Raw genomic sequence first — 22,802 nt, 5'->3', positions numbered from 1 at the left:
TGCAGTTATCTGGGTCCTTGTGTGAAGATTTGGGTTTAGTTGGTCTGCTGTGGAGCTTAGTAAAGATTTTGGTTTTTTCTTCAAACTTCTTAAGTAATGGCAAGATTGAGAACCACTGGGATGAGATATGGCCTTTCAGGTAGCATAAATGCCTTTTTGGATGTCTTTGCCTTTAGGATGAAACTTAATCCTTCTTATCTGTCCTGGAGTTTTGTTTGTATTTCTTCATTTATTCAGCATAAGCCTTCATAATGAGTATCTAGAACCTGCTTGGTTTCGCCTTCTGGGCAGAGTTTATAGATATGCATGTGGTGTAACTGTCCTCAGATCTTTGGGGAGCGAGATGTGTAAATGAGTCCCTTCAGTAATGTATTGCAGGCCTCAGAACAGGAGTGTACAGAGCATAGCCAATTCTGCGAGGCTGTGGGGAGATCAGGCATCCTGCAGCAATGCTGCACAAAGGTCTGACTGTTGTCACCTACCCAGGTCAGCTCAGTGACCGAAGTTGAAGCAGGATTAGGAAGCCAGCAAGTCTTGTACTGGACACACCTCATCCTCGTGGTTCCTCTGGCTTTGTGCTTGATCCTGTAGCTCATTAACTATGTGTGTTTAAGCAAGTCATTTAGCTTTTCTAGAACTGGATTTCATCTGTAGATGGTCTTTGGCTTTTGGTTTTTTGATCTTATGATGCATAAAGAAAACCCCATAAAGTCTAAGTAATGATTAGACTCATTTTCAGCGCAGTATTCAATAAATTACATGAGATGTTCAACACGTTATTATAAATTCTGTATTAGATGATTTTGCCCAATGTAGGTTAAATTAAGTGTCTCGAGTACATTTAAAATAGGCAAAGCAAAGGTATGATGTTCCATAGCTTAGTTGTATTACGTGCATTTCTTCGAATTGTTGGCATGTAACCAATCATAAGTAGAAGAACATGTGTGAAATGAAGGTGTTGGGCAGGAATGGTCTCCAGAATTTTTGCAGATACTCTATCTTTTAGTTCTAAGTAAAGCACTAGTCTGTCCGACCTCCATAAACTGCTTCCAAGATTCCATTTATAGCTTGTGCTTTTCTAACTACAAAATTCTTGATAGAAATTTTCTAAACCTTAGCAAAATGATTCATGCTGCATGTCTAAGTACATTCTTAAGATACTTGTTTGGCCTGGTAGCATTTTTTCCTTTTCTTTTTGTTGTTTTACTCTTTTTTTTGTTCTGGGCATTCAACTCAGCACCTCGCACTTGGCAGGCAGGCGCTGTGCCACTGAACTACATCCCTGGCCCCTGGTAGCGTTTCTTTGAGCAACTCTGTGGCAAAAGGTATGATCACCCAAGCATTTTATACTAGTCAGTCACTAATGCAGAGCCACAAGTTTTGGACGGGACCTTGCCTCAGTGTGTGATCATGTGTACTTTCCCATATCAGGTGAAAAGCTATTGAGGTTTCTGTTAGAGCAGTGCATGTGCCCCTACTTGTATATTCACTTTTGATTTGAAGTGTTTAGATTATTTCAGTTCAAAACACTTTCATTCTGTCTTACATCAATGAGTGAATTGCCAGATACCTTGATGTGCAACACCCGTATGACTCGTAGGTTTTAGGTCTCATAATATCCTTAATGACTTGGTGATTATAAGGCACTTTCAAGTAATTAAATGATCAATAGTTACTATGTAATTATCATTATTCTGGGATTGTTTGCAACCTGTAAAATGAAATCCTGCCAGAATTAAAAGACCTAGAATTTTACAGTTTTAACTGTCTTCACATGGAAAATGTCTGAAACACTTTCAAAAGAATAATCAAATCAATTGGGACACTGAAATTGAATTTCTTATTTCTGCAGTTTTACCTGCAATATAATCTTATTAAATTCACTTGGGTATTTTGCATCCGCAAACAGCAGTAGCTGCCATTTGACAAACAAATGCAGTACCTTCTTTCCACTGGATAAGACCCTTTCTAGGTGGTGAGAATCGGGGATGCAGAGGGAAGCCTGGCTTGGGGCTGCACGCAGTGTTATTTTTCACCTCTCCTGCTGAAGACTGGTTCAGGTGTAGTTTCAGATCTTGGTGCTGTGGCACTTTACGAGGCAGTGCACAGGCCTGTGTTTACCTGGTTCCCCACTACCACAAGAGAAGGAAAATGCAGCAGCTGGTTAACTGAGAACTCTAAATAAATACAAAAGAGCTACTACCATAGTGATTATAATATTAACCATATCATCTTTGTGGACTGCACGGAACAGTTAGGAACTAAATCATGTGAAGAATTCAGTCTCCTTTAGGGAGAAAATGCTCTGTTGATTTAGGAAACTTGCCCTTAATTGCATAATATGGCCCACTGGGACATAGTTTTGACAGGCCCCTGGCATACCGGAGTTGACGCTTCACTTTAAACCATTTCTTGAGAAATTCACTTTTGATTTGTGCATTATATTTGAGGAAGCAGCTACTAGCTGAATTGATCTTATTGGAAATATTGCCACTTTTTAACTGTGTCTCTATCTGTCTCACTCTTGTTGTAGATACACAGCCTGTAAAAATTAACTTTTCCCTTGCATTAAGTATGTGCATTTTTGGTACACGGCCATCACCACCATTCATCTTCGGAACATTTTCATGTTCCCCAGCTGAAGCTCTGCTTCCACTAGGCACTAACTCCCCATACCCTATTCTTGGTCTCTCTTTTAAGAAACTTTTCCTGGTAAAGTTCAGTGCCTGGTAAAAAGGCACTGAATCTCCAGCTCAGCTGGAGTGGTCTGCACATCCGCCTGTCTTTCCCAGGGCCCTGCCCAAAGCCCACCTCGTCCTCAGGTGGCTAAGAGCCCAGCACCAGCATGTTCACAGGTCTAAAATCACCTAAAGCTCTTTGATTTTTCTACATTGTTTCTAACTAAATAGAATGATTCTTCTCAGGTAGAAGTCAGTTTTGGATTTCCTCTTAAGGGTATTATGAATGCTATCTGTATTAAAATGTTCTGGGCTACAATTATTTTCATTAAAATGAAATTCTTCTTTTTGCCTTTAAATACATCGTCAGTTTTCTATTTTAGTAGCAAAATGTTCTCCTCCACAGGAAGCTCCAGTATGGCAGACAAAAGCAGGCGGGCCTGGATGGAAGATAGTTGGTGTCTACCTCATGTAGCTGATTGTTTACCCACATTCTGCTCTATCCCAGATCCTCCTCTGGCCTCACTTAGTGTCAGAGTGGCCCATGCCTAGTGGGTCCTGACACTCCAGGGAGCTCAGCCTTGTGTCCCCAGCCCCAAGCTCTTGGGATGTGACCTGCTTCCCCCTCTAGTCTCTCCTTTGGCCCACCTCACTCCCACTACACTTCAGTGGTAGAACATTGTTTTCTATTTGTGCACAAATGCACAGATTTTGTTTACTATTGTTGTGTGCTTGCCTCCTCTGCCTCTTGGTACGTGGCTTTTTGTCCTTAACACTTGGCTCAGGCTGAGGCCCCTCCAGCAAGAGTGTGATAGCTTTCCTCATATCTGGTGTCACTCACTGACATCTCTTCTCTAGTACGTTCTCTGGCACCTGCCACTCTAAATCCTGTGCTTCCTGAGGCCAGGGCCATTACTTTACTCTTTATCTGGTACCAGGACAAAGCAGGAGGTTAAAAATACTAGCTTTGAAAAAGTACATCATTCTAATGTTTTCTGAGTTTGGAATTCCCTGTCTCATTGGGGTATGAATAGTTTTTACTTAATCTCAACGTGTTTTGTATGTTAATCAAGGATATTGTTACTAGATATAGCCTTAAGTAACCTGCAGTAGCCAAATACCTGGTAACTTAAATAAAACTGTGTCCTGTTATTATTCAAGGTAATGAAAGACAATAGGATAAAAAAATTCCCTTCTTCTAAAAGCAGTTTCATGAACATGGTTTTGAAACATCTTTTGACCAAACACAAGAGGCTACACTTCCTATGAACTCTGAAAGACCCCATTGAGCACTTCTGGTGATAGAGATGGTTTTCTTAGCCCCCACCCACTGTATCCTTGAGACTACAGAGTCAGCCATTGGTGTTATGATGAACAGTTGCCATAAAAATGTTCATATTTGTTATTTCATTTGACCTTCATGATAGCCCCACAAACTGGGGAAGGTATGATTATCCTGTTTTAATGATGAGACGGAGATCTGACAACTCATAAATAGCTTTTATGAATCCCCCAAGTAGGAGATGGAGCCTGACCTTTGGCTAAGTAGCTTGTTTACCCTCAGAAGTTTCTCAGGGGGAGATTCAGGTAAGAAAAAGAAATCTTCTTCAATATTTGCCAGGATTGATTTTCCCCTGCTCTTTCATTGCATGTTTAGAATTCATTTTAAGTAGATACATCTGAATTTGAAACAGAGAGCAAACCTGACAGGATGCTGTGTGCCTGTAGTCCTGGTAACTTGGGAGGTGGAGGCAGGAGGATTATAACTTCAGTTCAAGGCCAGCCTGGCAATTGAGCACAACCTCATCTTATTTTTAAAAAGATGTGTGTGGGGAATAAAAGTGATGCTATAACTTATTTCAATATATAATTCTTCTAATCTTTGTATCCCAAATTCTGAAGGGTGATGGATGGCTGCGTAGTTAATCAGGGTTTCTTAGTGGACACAGTATTTTTACAGCAAACTATAAAGATAAGAAGGTAATTCCTGCTCACTGGGGCTTGGTATGTTTTACCAAGAGATACTTGTGTGCTGATCATTAAGGGAACTGGTTGTGTCTTTTCTCATGATTTGTTTTTTGTGAGAGAGAAGAAGAAATAGCATAATCCTAGACTTCTTAACAAGCAGATCTACTAGCCAGGTGCATGGTATCTTTTCCAGAAAGACTTAGAAATCAACATGGAGCTTGATAGATGTTTGTTGAATTGAATTGATTTGTTCCTCAGCTGAAGTTGTGTATGTTTGTAGCAGATGGATGAATCTTACTACTCTGGGGACAACACAAATATTTGCCAAGTGCATAATCTGTACCTTTTCTGTCTTCCAAACACATGGAGAGCCAGTTACCTATAACCTGTAAGGTGTCACAGCAAGTTGCTCACTCTTTGCTTTTTTCTTTCTGTTGTAGTGGGGGTACATAGGTGTTTGTATTTTGAGTTGAGGGCTTATGTGTAGTGGGGAACATACCGTAAATCAGAAGGCGAAAAGTATTTCTGAGTAATATAATTGAGAATCATGTGGCTTAATATTAGAATATGAACTATTTATTAGGTAATTTATCATGAATACAAATCAGGAACCTGTATAGAGAATTCCCATATCTGTTTCTATTAAGGGCGACTCTATTCTTTTTTTTTCTCCTGCAGATTGTACATATGTAGTACTAACAACCCAGGATAACAAGACCTCTAACAAATATTAGCAGACATTTCAATGACAAGTTTTACCCAAATATATCTAGTTCTTACTGTTAATATGTCAAAACAATAAAATTAGTGAAAACATGAGATAGCATGGCTTCCTCCTTTATATAGTCTTTTAAAAAAAAAAGAGTTTTAAATTAGGCGGATTCTGATTCTTCCAGATAGTCCTTTTGACGATTTCAGCTGAAGAAAAGGAATGTTTCTTTGGCTTAAATTTTTAGCACACTTTGTTCTGCTATTTTGTACCTACTTAAACATTTTAAGAGATACTTCAGAACTTTCGAAATGATCCCTTTTGTCAAGAACCCTGTCACCCAGCTCCCCTTCTCCCACAAGTGACTGCGGCCCTCTGGGCAAACCCCAGCTTTTGTGTTCTGTAGCAGGATGGAAGGTTGGGGTGAGCAGAAGTTCATAAAGAGACATGGCTGCCCTTCCCCTGGGGGCTCCAGCTTATCTGCTGCTCAAGAAGACTTGTTTGGACAAGATTAATACCTACAGTTAATCATCTTGGTAAATATGTCATCAGTGAAGGTGTGGCCAAGAGACCAGTGTTGATAGAGAATGAGGGAAAACATACATATGAACATACCCGCACAAAACAAGTTTACCGACAGAACCCAAAACAAAATAGCGACTTCCAAAAACAAAGAGCTCTTTGTTTGAGTATTGTTTTCTGATCTAGAAGCATTGATTCATGAATACCTGGTTAACTTGATGATTAATACCATAGTAAAATGTGCTCTTTGAAATTTGGCCTAATCCTATGCATCATGGCATAGCTCTCATTAAATTTGTGAATTTGGGAGGATATAAGATGCTGATTGTACTTCTTACATTCAGCCATCCAGGAGTTACTTCCTTCTCAGCAGTCTATATTCCGTCTTTCTGAAGAAACTTCACCCTGCGTTTCAGTCCCCCAGAGAATCTTTGCATTTTAACAACCCAATAAGGAGATTTGTTGGGCTTATGATTCTCATTGGCTCAGAACATGATCATCCAGAGATTTCAACATTTCAGGAGCCCAAGGATGAGGACACAAGGAGGCCCAAGGCTTTGAGTCCTGAGCCACCAAGGCTTACCATGTTGGCCCTTGGTGGCCCTCTGATGTCTTAGTTAAAGCTGAGAGGTTTATCTGTCCAGGTTTTCTTGAGGATCCAGCCCAGGTGCTCAGATTTCAGTGTGAATCTGTGGGATCAACTGTTCTCTGTGGCTGATATTTATTTCCATAATAAATATAAGGGAGAAAATCCCCTCTTCACTGGCAATGTTTTGGGTTAGAGCAGAAGGAATGCAAGTGCCTACTTCTGAGTATTATGATTTACAGATGCGGAAAGGGAGGCTACATGAGGGGTGTGTGTATGTGTGGGTGCGTGTGTGTACGTATGTGTGTGCCTCTGAACATATATATTTGCGTTTCTCTGAGTTCTGTGGCTTACTGGGACTGAACATTTTCCCATTATGATAACAGTTCAAAGCAGTTCTTTTCCTAGTGGTACAGTGTCATCCTAAGTTGGATACAGATATAGCCATCAATGCCGATTCTGCTAGAGTAATGATACTTTTCACAAATAAACATTTTGAGTAGATTTGGAGAATAGAAGATATCTATGAAAGTTGTTCAAAGTGTTAGAAGCAATGGAACTATTCCTACTAATTATGACAACGAGAAGGAAAAAACAAACCAAAACTAAAACAAAAAACCTCTTTAAACCAAGAGAACTAGGCCTTCCAGAGAAAAGCCCAAAACCCTGGAATTAATGGTCAAAATGTGGTCCATTTGTAAAGTCACCTTAGGGAAAAGTGTTAACTGTCTCCAGACTTGAACTTCTAGGTCAAGATGAGTTCGGTTACACACCAGTCTGTGTTTTCATCCTGGGCATATCATCATAGGTGGTTCGTGGATTTAATGTATGCTTCGGGTTGCAGTTCTCCCATGACTTGTGGTTAATGTGTGTCTTTAATGTTCAAGAGCTGGCCTTGTTTTGGAAACAGCAGAATGAGCTATCAGGTGTATTCTATGGTGCGTATGCTCCTGTACAAAGCCTCTGAATGGGTCTGAGTCTTTTTACCACAATATCATGAAGTACATATATACTTATCTCTGCTCTACAGATGAAGTCTGAACACTGGAAAGTTTGACTAAACCTATGTCACGCTGACAATAAGGGATGCAACCTGGATTGAACCCATAATCTTCTGACACTAATGATTTGAACAGCTATAATTCTTCGGAGTAATGAAAACTCAAATATCCAGTGATTTAACCTTCAATTAGAAATTTTATGGTTTAATGAGAACTACCATTTCTAGTTCTTGAGATCCTTTTTAAAGAAGAGAAAATAAACTAACAAGCCATTTTTGTTTTCAGCATTGTTTATATCTTTTCTCTTCTCTGGCTATTGAAAAAAAAAAGTCAGAAAAGACTTGTTTTGCTGCTTCACAAATGCCCTCGTAATGCTTCCTGCATGGCGAAATAAATGTCTTTTAAAATACTCCACTTAAGAAGAGAGGTGATTTAAAGGTAGAAACCCAGCCAAAATAGCTTGCTGCTCTAGAAAGTTCTTTGGCTTGAGTCAATCAAGTAACCTTGACACCACTTGTGCATTTCTAAGTACATTAAAACCTCATTAATTTTCGGAGAGGAGATGGGCTGAACTTGACCTTTTAAAGTGCCTTAGAAGAAAGAATTTACCAAGCAATTTAAAAGTATAAACAGAAGTTTAAGAAGTTTTTTGAACAGCCTCTGTCCTTAAGTGGCCTCAGGTGTCATAAACTAATGTTTGTGTATTCGTATTGATATGCTAATCACAAGTCATTCTTCAGCATTAAAGTATTTCTTCTAATCAACTTGGGTTTTTCCTTTTTGTTTTTTTTTTTTTGCTTGCATATACTTCGTTCATTAAACTGTACAGTAAAACAGTTCCTTATTTGCATAGTGGTACCAGTCTTTGCATTCAAAATAACTTGTTGGCAAGGCTTTGCTAAGCATTTGTGTCAAGAAGTCACCATTTTAGAGAATTTAAAATTATTAGTTGCTTATTCTTTGGTAGCTAAAAATCAGCAGAACACATGACTCAATCTCAGAAGAAATGCCTTTAATATTATATATGGAAAAATAGTCTCTCTACTTGGGGTGAAGTATTTCTGCAGAATCTGTAAGTTAAAAGTGAATACATTTCTGAGATTGTTTAGAGTTTTTAATGCTATGTAAAGATAAGGAAAAATTATGGATTTTTCTGAATTTGAACCAAGGTGGACTCTTTCTAATATTCAAACACATACTTTCCTTTCAAGCAGTTTTGGACTAGACCATGCTGCTCTGAGTATGACTGCCCAGAAATGTGTACCTTACAACTTACACATGATCTCAGGCCTCCCAGACTTACTGAATTAGAATCTGCTTTTTAATAAGATTCCCCAGGTGATTTATGTGCCCATTTCCATTTGAGAACATGAAGTTAGGCCATCTCATTGGCCCCGAGAGCTAGAGATAGCTTGATTAGTGAAACATCTTTCTGAGACAAAGAGGAGGCATCAATCCAGGGTTGCAGTGAGCAGAGTGCTGGCAATGGACTGTGTAATCTTTGTGATGAACAGTTGGTTCTTCTGGGGACTGAGAGAGGCCAACGCAGGCTTTGATGCCCAGTGCTGGTTGGCTTATCATACCTCGCAGAGATAAATCACATATTTGAATCAGTGAAGAGAACGCAAACCATCTCAGCTCTAGCTGTGACCAGAACACACAATGTGGATTCCCATATCATTAAAGTAAACAGTACAGATGGATTTGAGACACTTGGCTGCTACCGTGCATTGGAAATTTTCCTTCCAACTCTTATAAATCTAAGGATTGTCTTCACCTCTGTCCTTCAAGATAGTTTCAAACTTTATCTGGTACTGTTATATTTCAGAATAAAATGAAAAATAGAAACAAGAGCATGAATATAACTAATTCTATTTTTCTTGCAAACTAGATCCAATCAGTATACCTTATGGAAGTATGGGAAGGATGAACATAAAGCAATCTTTATATGAGGAGTTCTTTATGTGATTAATCATATAAAATATCTAAAATGGTTTTCTTTCAAGGGTTGAGAGATGTCTATGAAGCTATTACAGTGATGGGATAGAGAACAGATTTATTCATGTATACATACTTAGAAATCTGTATCCGCAAGCATTCATATACCCATATGCATAGATAAACCTTTTTTTTTAACTTTTATAAAGTTGTAAAGATTTTTTTACTTTTATAATCTTGTAAAGATTACATTCATTATAGGAACTGCTACATGTATACAACACATTTCAATTCTTTCCTTCCCCTTCCCTCCTTTCCATGGATATTAGGAATAGTAAATGAGATGGTGTGCATAAGATATATATACACACACACACATATATACACACAACAGACTAAAGTGCCCATCAAGTGTTATTGGTCTGGGAAGTAGCAAAGTGGGTAAGAGCATGAACATTAGAGTGATAGCACTGAGGTACAGAGTTTTTGCTCTTTCACTTAGTAGCTGTTTGAGGATTACTTACTTTTCTGTACTTTTGTTTTCTCCTCTGATAAACAGGAATAATGATAGTTCCTTTCTCATAAAAATATAATGAGATAATACATGAAATGCATTTAGAAGAGTTTCAGGTATACAGTAAATACTAAAAAAAGAGTAAGCTATTTTTTATATAATGCAGTATATACCCTGTTATCTGAAATCCAGTGAAAAGATTGAATTTCTTTAGACATTCATTTTTAAAAAACAACAGAACTTTAAACTTTGACATGAAAATCTTTTAATTCTTCTTGTTTGCTTAACTTTAATGGTTTATTTGTCTAACCCTAAGTGAATTTCGCAAGGAGTAGAATTAAAAGAAAATACTAGAAAACTGCAGTTATCAGATGAGGCTCTCTAGTCTCTAGATGTTTTAAGAAAGTCATTCTGGAGTTCAGATTAGCTGTAAAGTAGCTCTGGCAATAATATATCTCAGAATCCTGGATCAAATAACCTGATTCCTAACCTAGACCCATATTCAATAAATAATGTATTGGCTACCGGCTTTATTCTCTTCACTATCCTTATACAAGGGCTAAGGGCCCGGGTTTAGGGTCCAAGCAGGCCTGAGTGTAAAACCTGATCTGCTTATTATTAGCTGCAGTATTTTGTACAAATGACAATGTATAGCTATTGTTGGCAGAGGTGAGTGAGCTAATGGAAAAATACTCAAAAATACTTGTAAATATTTGTAATAATGTTGTATTTTATGTCTACTATGCTGTGAATGTTTATATTGCTTCCAAAATTCATGATGGAACTGAATTGCCAATGTGTAGTGTCAAGAGGAGAGCTTCGGGAGATGATTAAACCAGGAAGGCTGCCTTCTAAAAAGAGGTTGAAGGGAATTAGCCAGGCCTCTTTTGCCCCTCTGCCATGTGAGGACACTGAACTATCTCTGAAGAAGGAACCCAAAGAGATAAGATCACGGACTATACTTACCTTCACCAGGTCTCAACCTGCAGCAACTTGATCTTGGAACCCTTAGCTTCCAAAATTTTGAGAAATACAATTCTATTGTTTATAAATTATCAAACTGCAAATATTTTGTTATAGCAGCACAAATGTACTAAGACAGTGTCTTTTTGGTTTGTATAAGTCTTCTACATATTCATGAGAAATATATAGACTATTTTGGGGAGAGCAAATGGGTCTTTCAGTTTGCAAGGGAAAGTTTAATTTGCCTTTTAGAAACAACATAAATCCTTCTTGCTTTGATGGTGAGTAAGCCTATTCTTTCTAAGTTTAAACTCTACAGTCTTACAAGAAAGAAAAGATACCTACAATATAGACTTTTTAGGAGATCCTGGATATTGGCTGCTTCTCATTCAATCTTGACTGTCCTCTGGGGAACTAAGCTGTGCTGCAGGACTGCAATACTTTAAACATTAGTGGGGACAAAATCTTTCTCTACATTCAAGACATGACAGAGATGGAATGATTATGTGAATATTAGAGATACGGGGCCAGAAAATTACTCTCATGCTCCATGTTCTGTTGGCAGAAGCCTAGCCAGTTTGGGAACGGTGTGTCAAACGTGTGCCCAGTGAGGGTAAACAATTTCCTGTGGGTCCCTGCCTCTTGGGAGCCAGGAGCCATCTTCCTCCAGACCCCAGGCAGATTAGTTTGTGGCCCAGGGCTGTGTGACCTTTGTGAAATTATCCCAGCGGGTGGGTGGCCTTGCTGATCTCATTTTCATGTGAATGTTGTGTGAATGTCTTATTTTTGTGGAGAATCTTTATTAATTATCTGCCTGCCTTGTCTATACAAAGCCAAGAGTTACTGTAGAATCATTTCATGGGTCAATAAAAAGAAACACTTTGTCCTGACCAACAAATGCTTTTTGCTCTCTCAACAAGGTAAGCCATTAATTCTGAAAACTGTTATGATACAGGATTTAAAATAGAATGAAGTAATCAGACTTTTATCCAAAAATTCTCATTTTCCCACTAGCCCAGTGATAGGAATTATGGAGATGTTTACTGTTGTTCCTGAGAGATGATCAAGGTGATCCATAATCTATGAAAACTTTTAGGAAGGTTTTTAAAGTTAATCTTAGTATTTCTCGAAGTTCAGGTATTTGTATACCAGCCTCATGATTTCCCCTCCCCCAAGGAATCTGAGGTATTTTCCTAACTTTTTCACAAAATTAAATTTTTCACTTAATTAAAATTTTCAAAAACCAAATCACTGCTACTATAACAGAAAACCCATTATTTTCAACCACATTTTAAAATATGGGGCATTCTTTTCATCTAAAATGTTTGCCTGTGTTGCACCACATCATGGAAGAATTTGGACCACTACACTTTAAGACCAGTCACAGCCCCCTGGGTTCTGATGTTTACCAACCTGTGACAGAGGAGAGGAATGAGGGCCTTAGGGCTGTTTACTTTGTGTATTTTGGCACATTTGTGTTTTTTGGACCTCTGATAAAAAATTTCATACAAAATTAGATTTGTATAATTTTGTCCAAATAAGAGACTATTGATACTATATATTAAATTGGGATTTTTTGGCATAAGTTATATTTTACTTCTGATTTAAAATTTAATGGGACATTTTCTTTGGCTGTAAAAGATACTGTTGGCCCTGGGTACTATGCCCTCTGCCTAAGGCACAGTTTGGCCTGGAATCATCCCTATCCTCATCAAAACCAAAATTTAGCATGGAGATAAGGAATAACAAAAAATGAAAATGTATGTACTTGAATTATTTTTTATCCTTAGCATTCATATGAATTTTCCTTCTATATCATCAAATATAAATTGAGGCATCATTGCCTCAATTTAAAATTTGTTTTAAATAATAAAATTTCTTTGACAAGCGTGAGGTTGTGAGTTCAATTTCCTGGTGTCAAAAATAAATAAATAAATAATGAAAATAATAAAATAAAATTCCTACAGAAGGGTAGACTTAAAGTCTTTTTCTAGATATGCGCACCCCCCCACACACACATATCTTCCAGTTTGGAAGCACAGGCACAAGGCACATGACACATACAGAAAGGCTGTTTTTATTTGTTTATTCTTCCATTGTTTTGCTTTAACCTATACTCGATGGAAAGAATTGGATTTTATGATGGTTTTACTTACTGTCAAAAACAGATAGTAGGTACTATGCTAACTCTATTGTCATCATGCACAGTGATCTTTAGGTGAATAAAAGCCTACTGGGATTTTGGGGGGGGGGGGAATGTATGTAGTGCTGTTTGGTTCCACTGGTTCCTCTTATAAATACCTCTTTTCTTAGGACCTAGTGAGTGATTTAGACTTTTTCAGCTATTTCTAGTAAAGAGGAAGAACGAATCACTCATAAAGTCACTAAAATTCTCACCTGCTTCTTTGCAAGAAATCCCTTCCAGAGGTTGCCTTACTATTAAGAGGAGGATGTTTTACTATTTGTCCCCTCATTACTGTCTCATTTAGGACAACCTACTATAAGAACGTTGGTTTGTTAGATCAGTTCTCTGGTTTCTGACTTCTGCCTCCAAACCTAAGTGCATTACTTGAAGTTCTCTCAAATTGCTGCTGCAGCCGCTGAGCCCCTGGATGCTTTTCTTTTCTTTTTTCTTTTTTTTTTTTTTTTCTTTTTAAAGGATCTTTGTTCCATGCTTTCTCCCTTGAAAAGAAGACCCTAATGAATCACCAGGTTTGCTCATTTATCTGTAGGTGTGATCACCTAAGTGGCATCACAAAGGAATTGAAACAGAAAAGTCATTAAGACTGGTGCTCATTTATTGTGAGTCTAAGGTAGCCTGCTGGCTTCTTTCTAATCTTTTTGATGGATTCTTCTTAGCAGAAGGTCCACCCAGCCAGCTGCATAGGCACCCAGGACTTGCATAGTAAGGATCAGTCATGCCAACAACTAGCTCAACTGCCACGCAGAGAGGAGATACTGTGCTCTGTGTGTTTGATGCCTGAAGTAGGATGTCTGGTCACTTTTTCTTTTTTCTAGCAAAGGAGCAATTGAACACAAAGCTTCAGGATGACTCCAGAAACCAAGCAGAAGTCACCCATAGTATCATCATCATCATCTGTATTTGAATCCACCACTAAACCCAGCTGACGCTATTGGCTCCGTGACTCATTTGCCTCTGCCATTTTCTGCCTGTGCTGCCATTGATCTAGTCTGGGTAATGAGCATCTCTTATCTGAGAGCCTGCGATGGGCTGGCTCCTGATGTTACCCCAACACTCCTGTTTTTACAGTGTGCTGCCTTTGAAGTCCTATTAAAATGCTTATTTGGCCAGGCTTGGTGGCGCACTCCTATATTCCCAGCACTTGGAAAGCTGAGGCAGGCAGATCATTGCAAGTTTGAGACTGGCCTGGGCTACAAAGTGAGCCCAGGTCATCCTGAGCCGCATAGTGAGACCCTGTCTCAGAAAGGAAAAAAAAAAAAAAATGCTTATTTGATCACATCTCTCCCTGCCTGAAGTCTTTCATGCTGTTTCCTGTGGATCAAAACCATGTTCAGACTACAAGACCCAGCATGATTTGACTTCAGCTTCCTTATCTAAACTTAGCTATGTTGCCATTTCTCTTTGTTCTTTGTTCTCTAGTATCCAGCCATATTCTTTCTTTTCATACCACAAACACAGTTTGTTCAACATCCTTGAATGTTCTCCTCTTATGAACTCCATGTCACTTACTTCCCAAAGCATTTCTCATCCTCCAGCAGATCCTAGGCTCTGTTTTGAACTCTTGTAGCCCCCAGCACATTCTTTTAGGAATCTAACTCGGAGCATAGTGACTGTGTTAAATAATATATAAAAATATCTAATAATCATAAGACTAAGCCCCATGAGGGCGGGTTCTACTTTGCTCCCTATAGTATTCTCAGTAATTAGTACAATGCCTAGCAAAGAGTAGCTACTCAGTAAACAAAAGAATGGGTAGTGAATGGATTGCACATTCAATATATACATGAATGGGTCAATTAAATCCTCAGAAAAGAGTTATATTTCTAGCAGGCTAGGTTCCACAACATATATTCAGTAACTTTTCTTCAGAATTGTCAAATCAATGCTTTGGGAATTGCTGAAGAAGGTTTTTATCTATAGTACCTAATTCTGCATAGACTTTTAAGCTTTTGAGAGTAGTTAATGGAGGTTTTTGATTCATTCTTTCGTCTGCCTGTGTTTCTCTCCACCTGACATCCCTGTCCTTCGTTCACTGATTAGAGGCTCTGCTCATTAGACGCTAATCTCCTAGAGTATAAAAGCCCATCCTGTAGCCATTGTCCTTGCCATGTATTATGGTTTATATCTAGATGTCTCTTCAAAGCCTCATGCCCTCATAGCTGGGCTCTTGGCTCCTGGGTGTGTGGTACTAGATTACGGATGTGATAATGACTAGCCCCTTGATTGGTTTAGTGTAGTCCTGGGTGTGGCTGTGGGAAGGCTCACCAGGGGTGTGGCTGGCACCAAGCAGTAGATGCATAGCCTGAATTGAATAAAAAGGGAGAGGAAAGCTTACTGCTAGTTGCTTTCTGCCTATCTGCCCTGGATAGTTTCTCCTGTGCGGTGCCCCTCAGCCATGCCACCTGCCTTGCAGCCAGCCGACTATGGACTGAAAACTTTATAAGCTGTGAGCTACAGTAAACCTTTCCCCCTTCAACATGTGGGTGTTACGTATTTTGTCCCTGCAATGAGTGAGTAACTAAGGTAGCCCTCATCATCACTGCCTCTTATTCACTCGTTCATTCATTCCACAGCTTTCCTTGGACTGCATGTGGAGGGTGAGGATGCTGCTTGTTGGGTACTGTGCCCTTAGTACCTAGAACAATATTAAATGTTTTGGTAACCCTGAAAGTCTATTTTCTGAATGCATGAAAGACGGTGCTGAAGAAAGCCTCAATATTTAATTCCCTTGAAGCTAAAGAATAAGGAGGGGGCGAAAGGCCCATTTTCATCTTTTTACCTCTCTTTGTCCTTCAAAAATTGAGTTCGCTGTTATTTTCTCTCCTTGCTGAGGAGCAGGAGGTGGGCACGGGAGTTAGTGTTGACCTCTCCCCACCCAGTCAGGCCGTTTGCTCTGTCTTTGTCTCTTGACAGTCTGCAAGAAACCAACAACTCTTAGATTTTACTGTTTCTAAGGCTTTCTCATGGTCCCAAGATTAAATTACAAACAATCACTCTTCTACGTTGGAAAAATAATTTTTAAAAATCTTAGGGTATCTTCACCTAAAAACAGCAACTTGCTTTCCGTTAAGTGCAGCCTCTCCCTGCTTTTGCATTTAGGTCTTCTCCAGGCAAGATGTCATGTAATAAGGGAAGAGACTGGCGGTCACAAGCCAGGACATTGCAGGGCTCATTAATTACTTGGAAAATGGTGTCTGGGTTGTGGCCAGAATCCCAGACAAAGAAAGGAAATAACTCCTCTTCCCCAACTGACAAGTTGATGAGTAAGAATGAGAATCATTTGAGTAAGTAAAAGGGAGAAGAAATCAAATGGATGCAGTATAGTTTTGTTCAAGAATGAGTATACAATTAGGACACAGTCCCAGCCCTGACAGTGTTGATTCATATCAGGTGAGACCATGAAAATCACTATCTGTTCCTGGCCATGAGATGAATTCATTATCTCTCATAAAGGGACTGGGAACACCAATTTAGGGTAAGTGTGTATAGTGTTGTTGGAGCCTGGGCCAAAGTACATGACATGAGTACAAATGAGTTATTAATTTCAGTTAAATAGTCTCACTCCAAAAAAATAGAATTCATAATTTTGGCAAGCCTGAAAACCCTAAGACATTTTAGCAAACTTGTAATTAAATGAGAATAGTTTCAATTAGGAGTCAATTAAGAAAAATGAGACTTATTCTCTTTTTTTCTTTCTTTCATCTTTTCTTTCTTTCTCTCTCTCTTCTTTTTTTATCTTTTCTTTCTCTCTCTCTCTCTCTTTAGACATTATGTAGGACTGAACTTTAACTCTCAGTGAATCTCTAGCTCAGGCTCCTCACATGTTTTTTCCTTTTGGTACCAGAAATTGAACTCAGAACCTCACACTTGCAGGCAGACGCTGTGCCACTGAGCTAGATCCCCAACCTCTGCTTCACCCTCCTGAGTGCTGGGGTTACAGTTGTGTGCTATGATACCTGGCAAAAATGAGAATTTTTAAATGTGCAAGGAGATAATTTAAGAAAAATACAGTGTTAATAGGTCAAAATTTGATCAATGTAAGTATGGCATTGTTTGAGACATGGCTCACAAAATTTAGCTGTGACTTAATTCTAGGCTATGCAAAGTACATAGCAAGGCCTGATCATATAATACTCAGCCAAAGTAAGGCCATTGATATTTCTTCTTTCTGTGAGAGTTAAGAGAGTATACAGTGTCTGACTGGCCATATGTTTCTGCCATAAAAACTGCTGCATTTGGGAAAAAGGGAAAATGAACACATACACGCTCAGTTTCTACTACTGTCACCATAAAACCCCTACAGTAAAGCAAGACTTTCTTGTCACTCTTCAACAGCAGGTAAAGAATGCAAATACTGAAGGAAATCCTTTTGTAGTTTTCAGCCAATTTCAAGGTCAACCCGCGTCCTTTGGAAGGGGTAGCCAGAACTGCCCAGTGAATGTCATGTGTTTGTAACTTCCCAGAGGTGTGACCACAAAACAGAATTTAAAATTCTCTTGTGTAGAGGAAAATGGAAACAGAGGCAAGAGCTGAGCGTTAACAGGAAAGACTGCTTCTAGAAGGCAGTGGACATTGAGAAGATGAGAAATAAAATGGGACTATTTCTAAGAAGAGACAAAAATTAAGAACTGCAATGAGTAACGGGAAGGGAAGAGGGAGCATTCAGTTTAATGTGTTGATCTGAAAGAGTTTTCAGCATGATAAAAAAGAGAATATAAAGTAAAAATAGCTTTTATTCCAGGGGCATGGGAGAAGTCCATGACTACCAGTGGCCTAGCTTTCTCTGGCCAGAGCGTAGGCCATGGGATGTACATCTAACCTCTGACCTGGTGGAGCTTAGGGCAGGCATTGATGAGGGCCAGAGAGCTGATGAGAGTTTTCTTCCAGGGCAAACAGGAGGGGAGTTGTACTTAAGGCTGAGGAAGCAGCAGGAAGTGGTAGGTGACCCCCTTTGGCATTCCGCCACGGTAGACCACCGCCATAACGGCACAGTAATTTATTCTAGGGCAAGAACCTTTCAATATCCACTCAGACTAGGCATGCTGACAGCCGTAGTTGTACCTTTGTTGAGCAGAGTTATGTGCAAAAGAGTCTGTTTCATTTATTTTACTGAAATAAGTGACTGAGATATTTAAATTCACCTGTGCCTTTTGAGTAAACTAGCAAAAACTCTTTAATAACCTGCTTCATTATGACATTATCTCAGGTCTTAGATCAAATCAGAATAATCACCGGACATAAAGACGTTAGATTTCTTGAAACACATAACCCTAGGAGACAGAGAAAAACGGGAAAAAACTAGATTTGGCATAAATAACCTCCCTGCAGAAACAGTGCAGTTTGCTCAGTTACAAAATATCAGCTCACAGGCTAGCTCTGACCAGCCTGCAGAATAGAGGTTTCCCCCCAAGACTGTTCAACATAAAACTGTGCTACTTCATCTGGGGAACTTGGGGAGACCCCGGGTCCCTGTCCCCGTGTGTGCGTGGGATGTGGAGCAGCGACTACAGGTGCCAGTTCTGTCACTCTTCTGTCATTCCCCATGAAGGTGACCACCAGATATACGGTATATACATAATTTGTTTGCTTGTTTTGTTCGTTTTTTGTTGGTGCCAGGGGACTGAACCCACAGACTTGTGCATGCTAAATAAATGCTTTACCACTGAGCTACATCCCCTCAGACCTTACTTTAAAAGATGTAATGAAGTTTATACCTTCTGTGGATTTCACTAGCCCACTTTAATTATGAGGAACAATGCAGAGATAATGTTTTTGGTTAACAACCTAAGGGGGGTACAGACTACCAAAGTGACTTCTTGATGCGGGCTCACTCACCAGACTGAGAGTGAGTTTGTCAGGGGTTTTCCCCATAAATTTACTCCTTTCTCCTTTCCTGCTGTTCTCTGAGAAGGACCTTTCTCTACCCAGCCCACACTTAAGTGATGGGGACTGAGACTCTGCCTGAGTGGCAGATGATCTGCCTAGACTGTTTGGATTTTTTCTCTTATTTATTCCATCATATGAGTAGGGATGTTTAGATGTACTACTTTATACTTTTGAGTTACTTTGCCATTCAGATTGTTCTAACTCTGGCAAATTCTTTCAGTTGTCAGCCATGTTCCATTATTGTCCGAGACCTTTACTTTCTCTTTGTTTTTGGTTTTGAGTAATCCTTGTATTTTGGAGTTGCAACATATACCAGGACTACAGTTTTGGGTGAGTGTCAGGAGCAAAGCCTTCTAGTCACCCTGAGAAGAACACATCTTGGCTAAGTCTCTGAGATGCCCGAGTTATTTCAGAATTTGACCTAGTGGTCCTTGAAATATGTGCCAGGAGCAACAGTAGCAGCCCCTGGGAATTTGGTTGGAAATTCAAATCACAACCCTGCAGTCCATATTAACCGTCCAGGAGATGCTGGTATATGCTGAGTGGTGTGAGTGGTACCATAAAGACAGCAGACTCAGTGGGTCTTTGGGTTGCATTTGGAAGATATATTGTTCCACAGAAAAACATTTACAAATTGCTTTAACACCAAAATGATTAATTTTCATTGTAATAACAGTGTGTGAAATCTTGAAAATGTGTCAGCCACGTATCACTTGCCATACTCAGTCACCTCACCTATTTGGAGAACTGTTGCTCACCGCATGAGGAACATGGCGACGAGGAATGCTTTAGTCAAACTTGGGTTTGAGAAAGGCCAAGAATGAGATTATGATGAGGGAAATCTACACGGGCTCCTGAAATCAACATGGCACAGCCTAAGTAATTAATTATGTGAGCCAGTTCTGTAAGTGATATGACAATGCAATAATTTGGATTTCTAAGGCACCCCAACTATCCCATCTGCCTTTGAAATTGCTTCTCTTTTGGAATTTTGTTCTGCATTAGAAAATGGCAGCTTGCTTCCTTCTGAACTTGTACATGTGTTTGTTTGTTAAAAATCACAGGTCTTTATTCTGTGATGATCAAAGGGACAAGAGAAGGACTTCTTGACCAAACAAGAAATTGTTTACATTGGATTGCCTGATGATATTTTTCCAGAATAACTTTGGAAGAAGCTGATTGATTTAGAACTAATTTGTATACTCAGAAAATTAATTTGCTCAGTAGGCATCTGTGGTTCAACAGTTGTTCTATGCAAAGCTCTGTGTTGGGCATTCGAGGAACATCCTCGGGGACCTAGCTGGTTGCCTTGTGGGAGAAATGAGGAAAGTCCACAAGAAGGTATAATTAGCAAGACATGACACGGGACTTTCCAGAAGACAGGAGCTGTGTGCTGTGTGATCGAGCTATATCCTGCCTCAGTCTGTGGGTCCATTTACTAGCTTGAGTGAAAATAGTGACAAATTAAAATTCAAATGCTATCCATCCTGTTTATTTAACTAGGTTTACCAATAGCCATAGGCTAGTAATTTAGATCCTAATGTCTGGGAATCTTGAGCTAAGTATTATGAAGGTATAGTCATATCTGCTTTGGGACACATTTACAACACTTCATTTACTGGTTTTTTCATATTATAAAAGTAATAAATGGTTACTGTAGAAATTGAGGAATGTGCAGAAAAGGGTAAATGAAAAACCTAGTCACCCGCAGTTTGACTTCCTAGAGACCGTTGCTCCATTTTTTAAAAGTGTGTTAAGATCATACAGTATACAAAATATTTTTTAAAGAATTAGATATTTTTAATGTCATCAGGTGTTCTTTAGCATATTTGATGGCAAATTTAGAGCCCATTATGTGTAACTACCAACTTTACCTTAACAGTTGTATTATTCATTCCACTTTCTTGTGGGAATGAACATCTTAGAATATGTATCTTGATAAATTTTATATAACTTTGTACATAATTAGATAAAAAACATTTCCAGTTATAACTAGGCAAAGACTAATTAACAGAGCCAAACAAGGCAGGCTGAGAGGCCCTAAACCTGGCCCATGGACTGGTTTGTGCCAACAAACACACCTTGCAGGTGTGGTCAGAAGCCCTGCCCTGGTGGCCGAGCACCTGGTCTGAGAATTACAGCAAAGGTTGGGTTGTGGTGGTGCCTTGGCCTCAGGGGATCTGGGCAACTGTGGAGTATTCCAAGGTGTCTCCTCAAATGGCCTCAAGCTAGGGAAGGAAGCATACAAATAGCAGGGGCCCAGCTATCAGAACTATTGCCATTAACTGCAGAGATTTCAGCAAAGGACCTTAGTCCATTCAAGTGTCAAACATTATCAAGGGCCACCAAATGCTGGACTCTGCACTGGAAGCGTAAGATACTTCCTGGAAAACACAACCTTGGAATTTGCCCTCAAAAAACTTATATTGCAGTAAGGAAAATCTTCCATGGATGAGGGTGGATAAAAGCCACCTGAAACTCTGGTCCCAGAAGAGCTGGATGTTGAGTGTAGTTCCAGGTAGACTCAGGAGTGAGAAGCAAGTAGAAATGAGAATTGTTTTCTTTAGGTCCTGGCCGCAGCTCAGGAACAGGGCTTATTATCAGAGTGGGCACAAGGCCAGAGTCAAATTCCCTGCACGGATGACATCATTCTTCCTATGACTTCGTCCTTTCAGGCAGCGCTGGCTGTAGCTCCTTTCTCACTGTGAGGTTCTTGCCCTTTCACTGCAGGTAGAGGTGTGTGTGTGTCTTTGTTTTCTTTTACAGGAATTTTCTACTACAGCGTCAGACTGTGGTGGACACTCAGTAATTTAGGCTTCCTTCCCACCCGTCTCCTATACTCATATTTAGAGCACTCGCACGCTCTTCTTCATGTTAATGGGCACAGGATACGCTGAGGTGGGCATTCCTTACTGTGTGGTCCTCATTTTACAGATGAGCAGCTGACTCAGAGAGCAAGACCATTGGCACTTCGGGGAGGGGTGCACCTGTGTTATCAGCTGCAGGAAGGAGACCTTGTGTGTCTCAGCCCCCAAGGATTTCAGCCAGCATGGAGCTCTCTACAGAGGAGTTGTACTGAGTACAAAGGAAAACTGGAAACGTGTTTCAGGATGCTGCGTTAGAGCACCAACTCTACGTCTGCCCCAATTTGCTGTCCTCAAATGTGATCCTATTTGGTGTCATTTCTAACTGTGGAACTAGAAACACTGGACCTTTCTGGGATCCCTCAGACTTGATGTTAGGTTGCCCAAAAGCTTTCTTGTATATCTGAAAGTGCTGATAGAGATTCTCCTCACAGAACCGGAGGACATTTGACTGACTTTCCCTGTCTCTCAAACAGAGCCCTGAACAGGAAATGAGCTATAAAATATGTGCTATCAAATGCTGCAGGGGCTTGATTTTTGGAGAGACTTTCAGGCCTTTGCTTTGAGCCATTGAAACATTTCTAAATGGACATGAAACAGTGGCTAATTGGTTGCATGGCAGCATATTACAGCAGCTGTGGTGCAGGAGGCCACGTTAGGTGAGCACGGAAACCATAAACACAAGTTAATAATGGCCTCTAAGAGAGGAAAATGACAGAAAACTTGAAAAAAAAGGCCTAAATTTTAGAAGAATGACACTCCGTTGGCTGGTAGGAGGTGAAGGGTGTGCTTGTTGTTAAGTGCACTAGCAGGAAGGTTTGGGGAAAAGGCCTCAAGTTAGCAAGAAAATGGTTAAAGAGCTTGTACGAGTCAAAAAAGCATAACATTCATCCTAGGGAAATTTCCTTGAAAAAATAGGAATAAAAAAAATGTTTTGTCAGCCTTGATTAGTTGACAAGGTTGTTTATGG

General features: G+C 39.6%; 1 protein-coding gene across 9 annotated transcripts in view; it reads left to right on the top strand.

The window, feature by feature from the left end:
• Tnik (TRAF2 and NCK interacting kinase) overlaps positions 1-22,802 on the top strand; it is a 375,608-nt gene that overhangs the window by 95,633 nt on the left and 257,173 nt on the right. The gene's annotated exons all lie outside the window — the stretch shown is intronic.

Source organism: Cavia porcellus, unplaced genomic scaffold (genome assembly GCF_034190915.1).
Source record: "Cavia porcellus strain 051 isolate PalLab524CR breed Dunkin Hartley unplaced genomic scaffold, mCavPor4.1 scaffold_17, whole genome shotgun sequence".
Lineage (NCBI taxonomy): Eukaryota > Metazoa > Chordata > Mammalia > Rodentia > Caviidae > Cavia > Cavia porcellus.
This window is presented reverse-complemented; position numbering and strand designations above follow the sequence as displayed.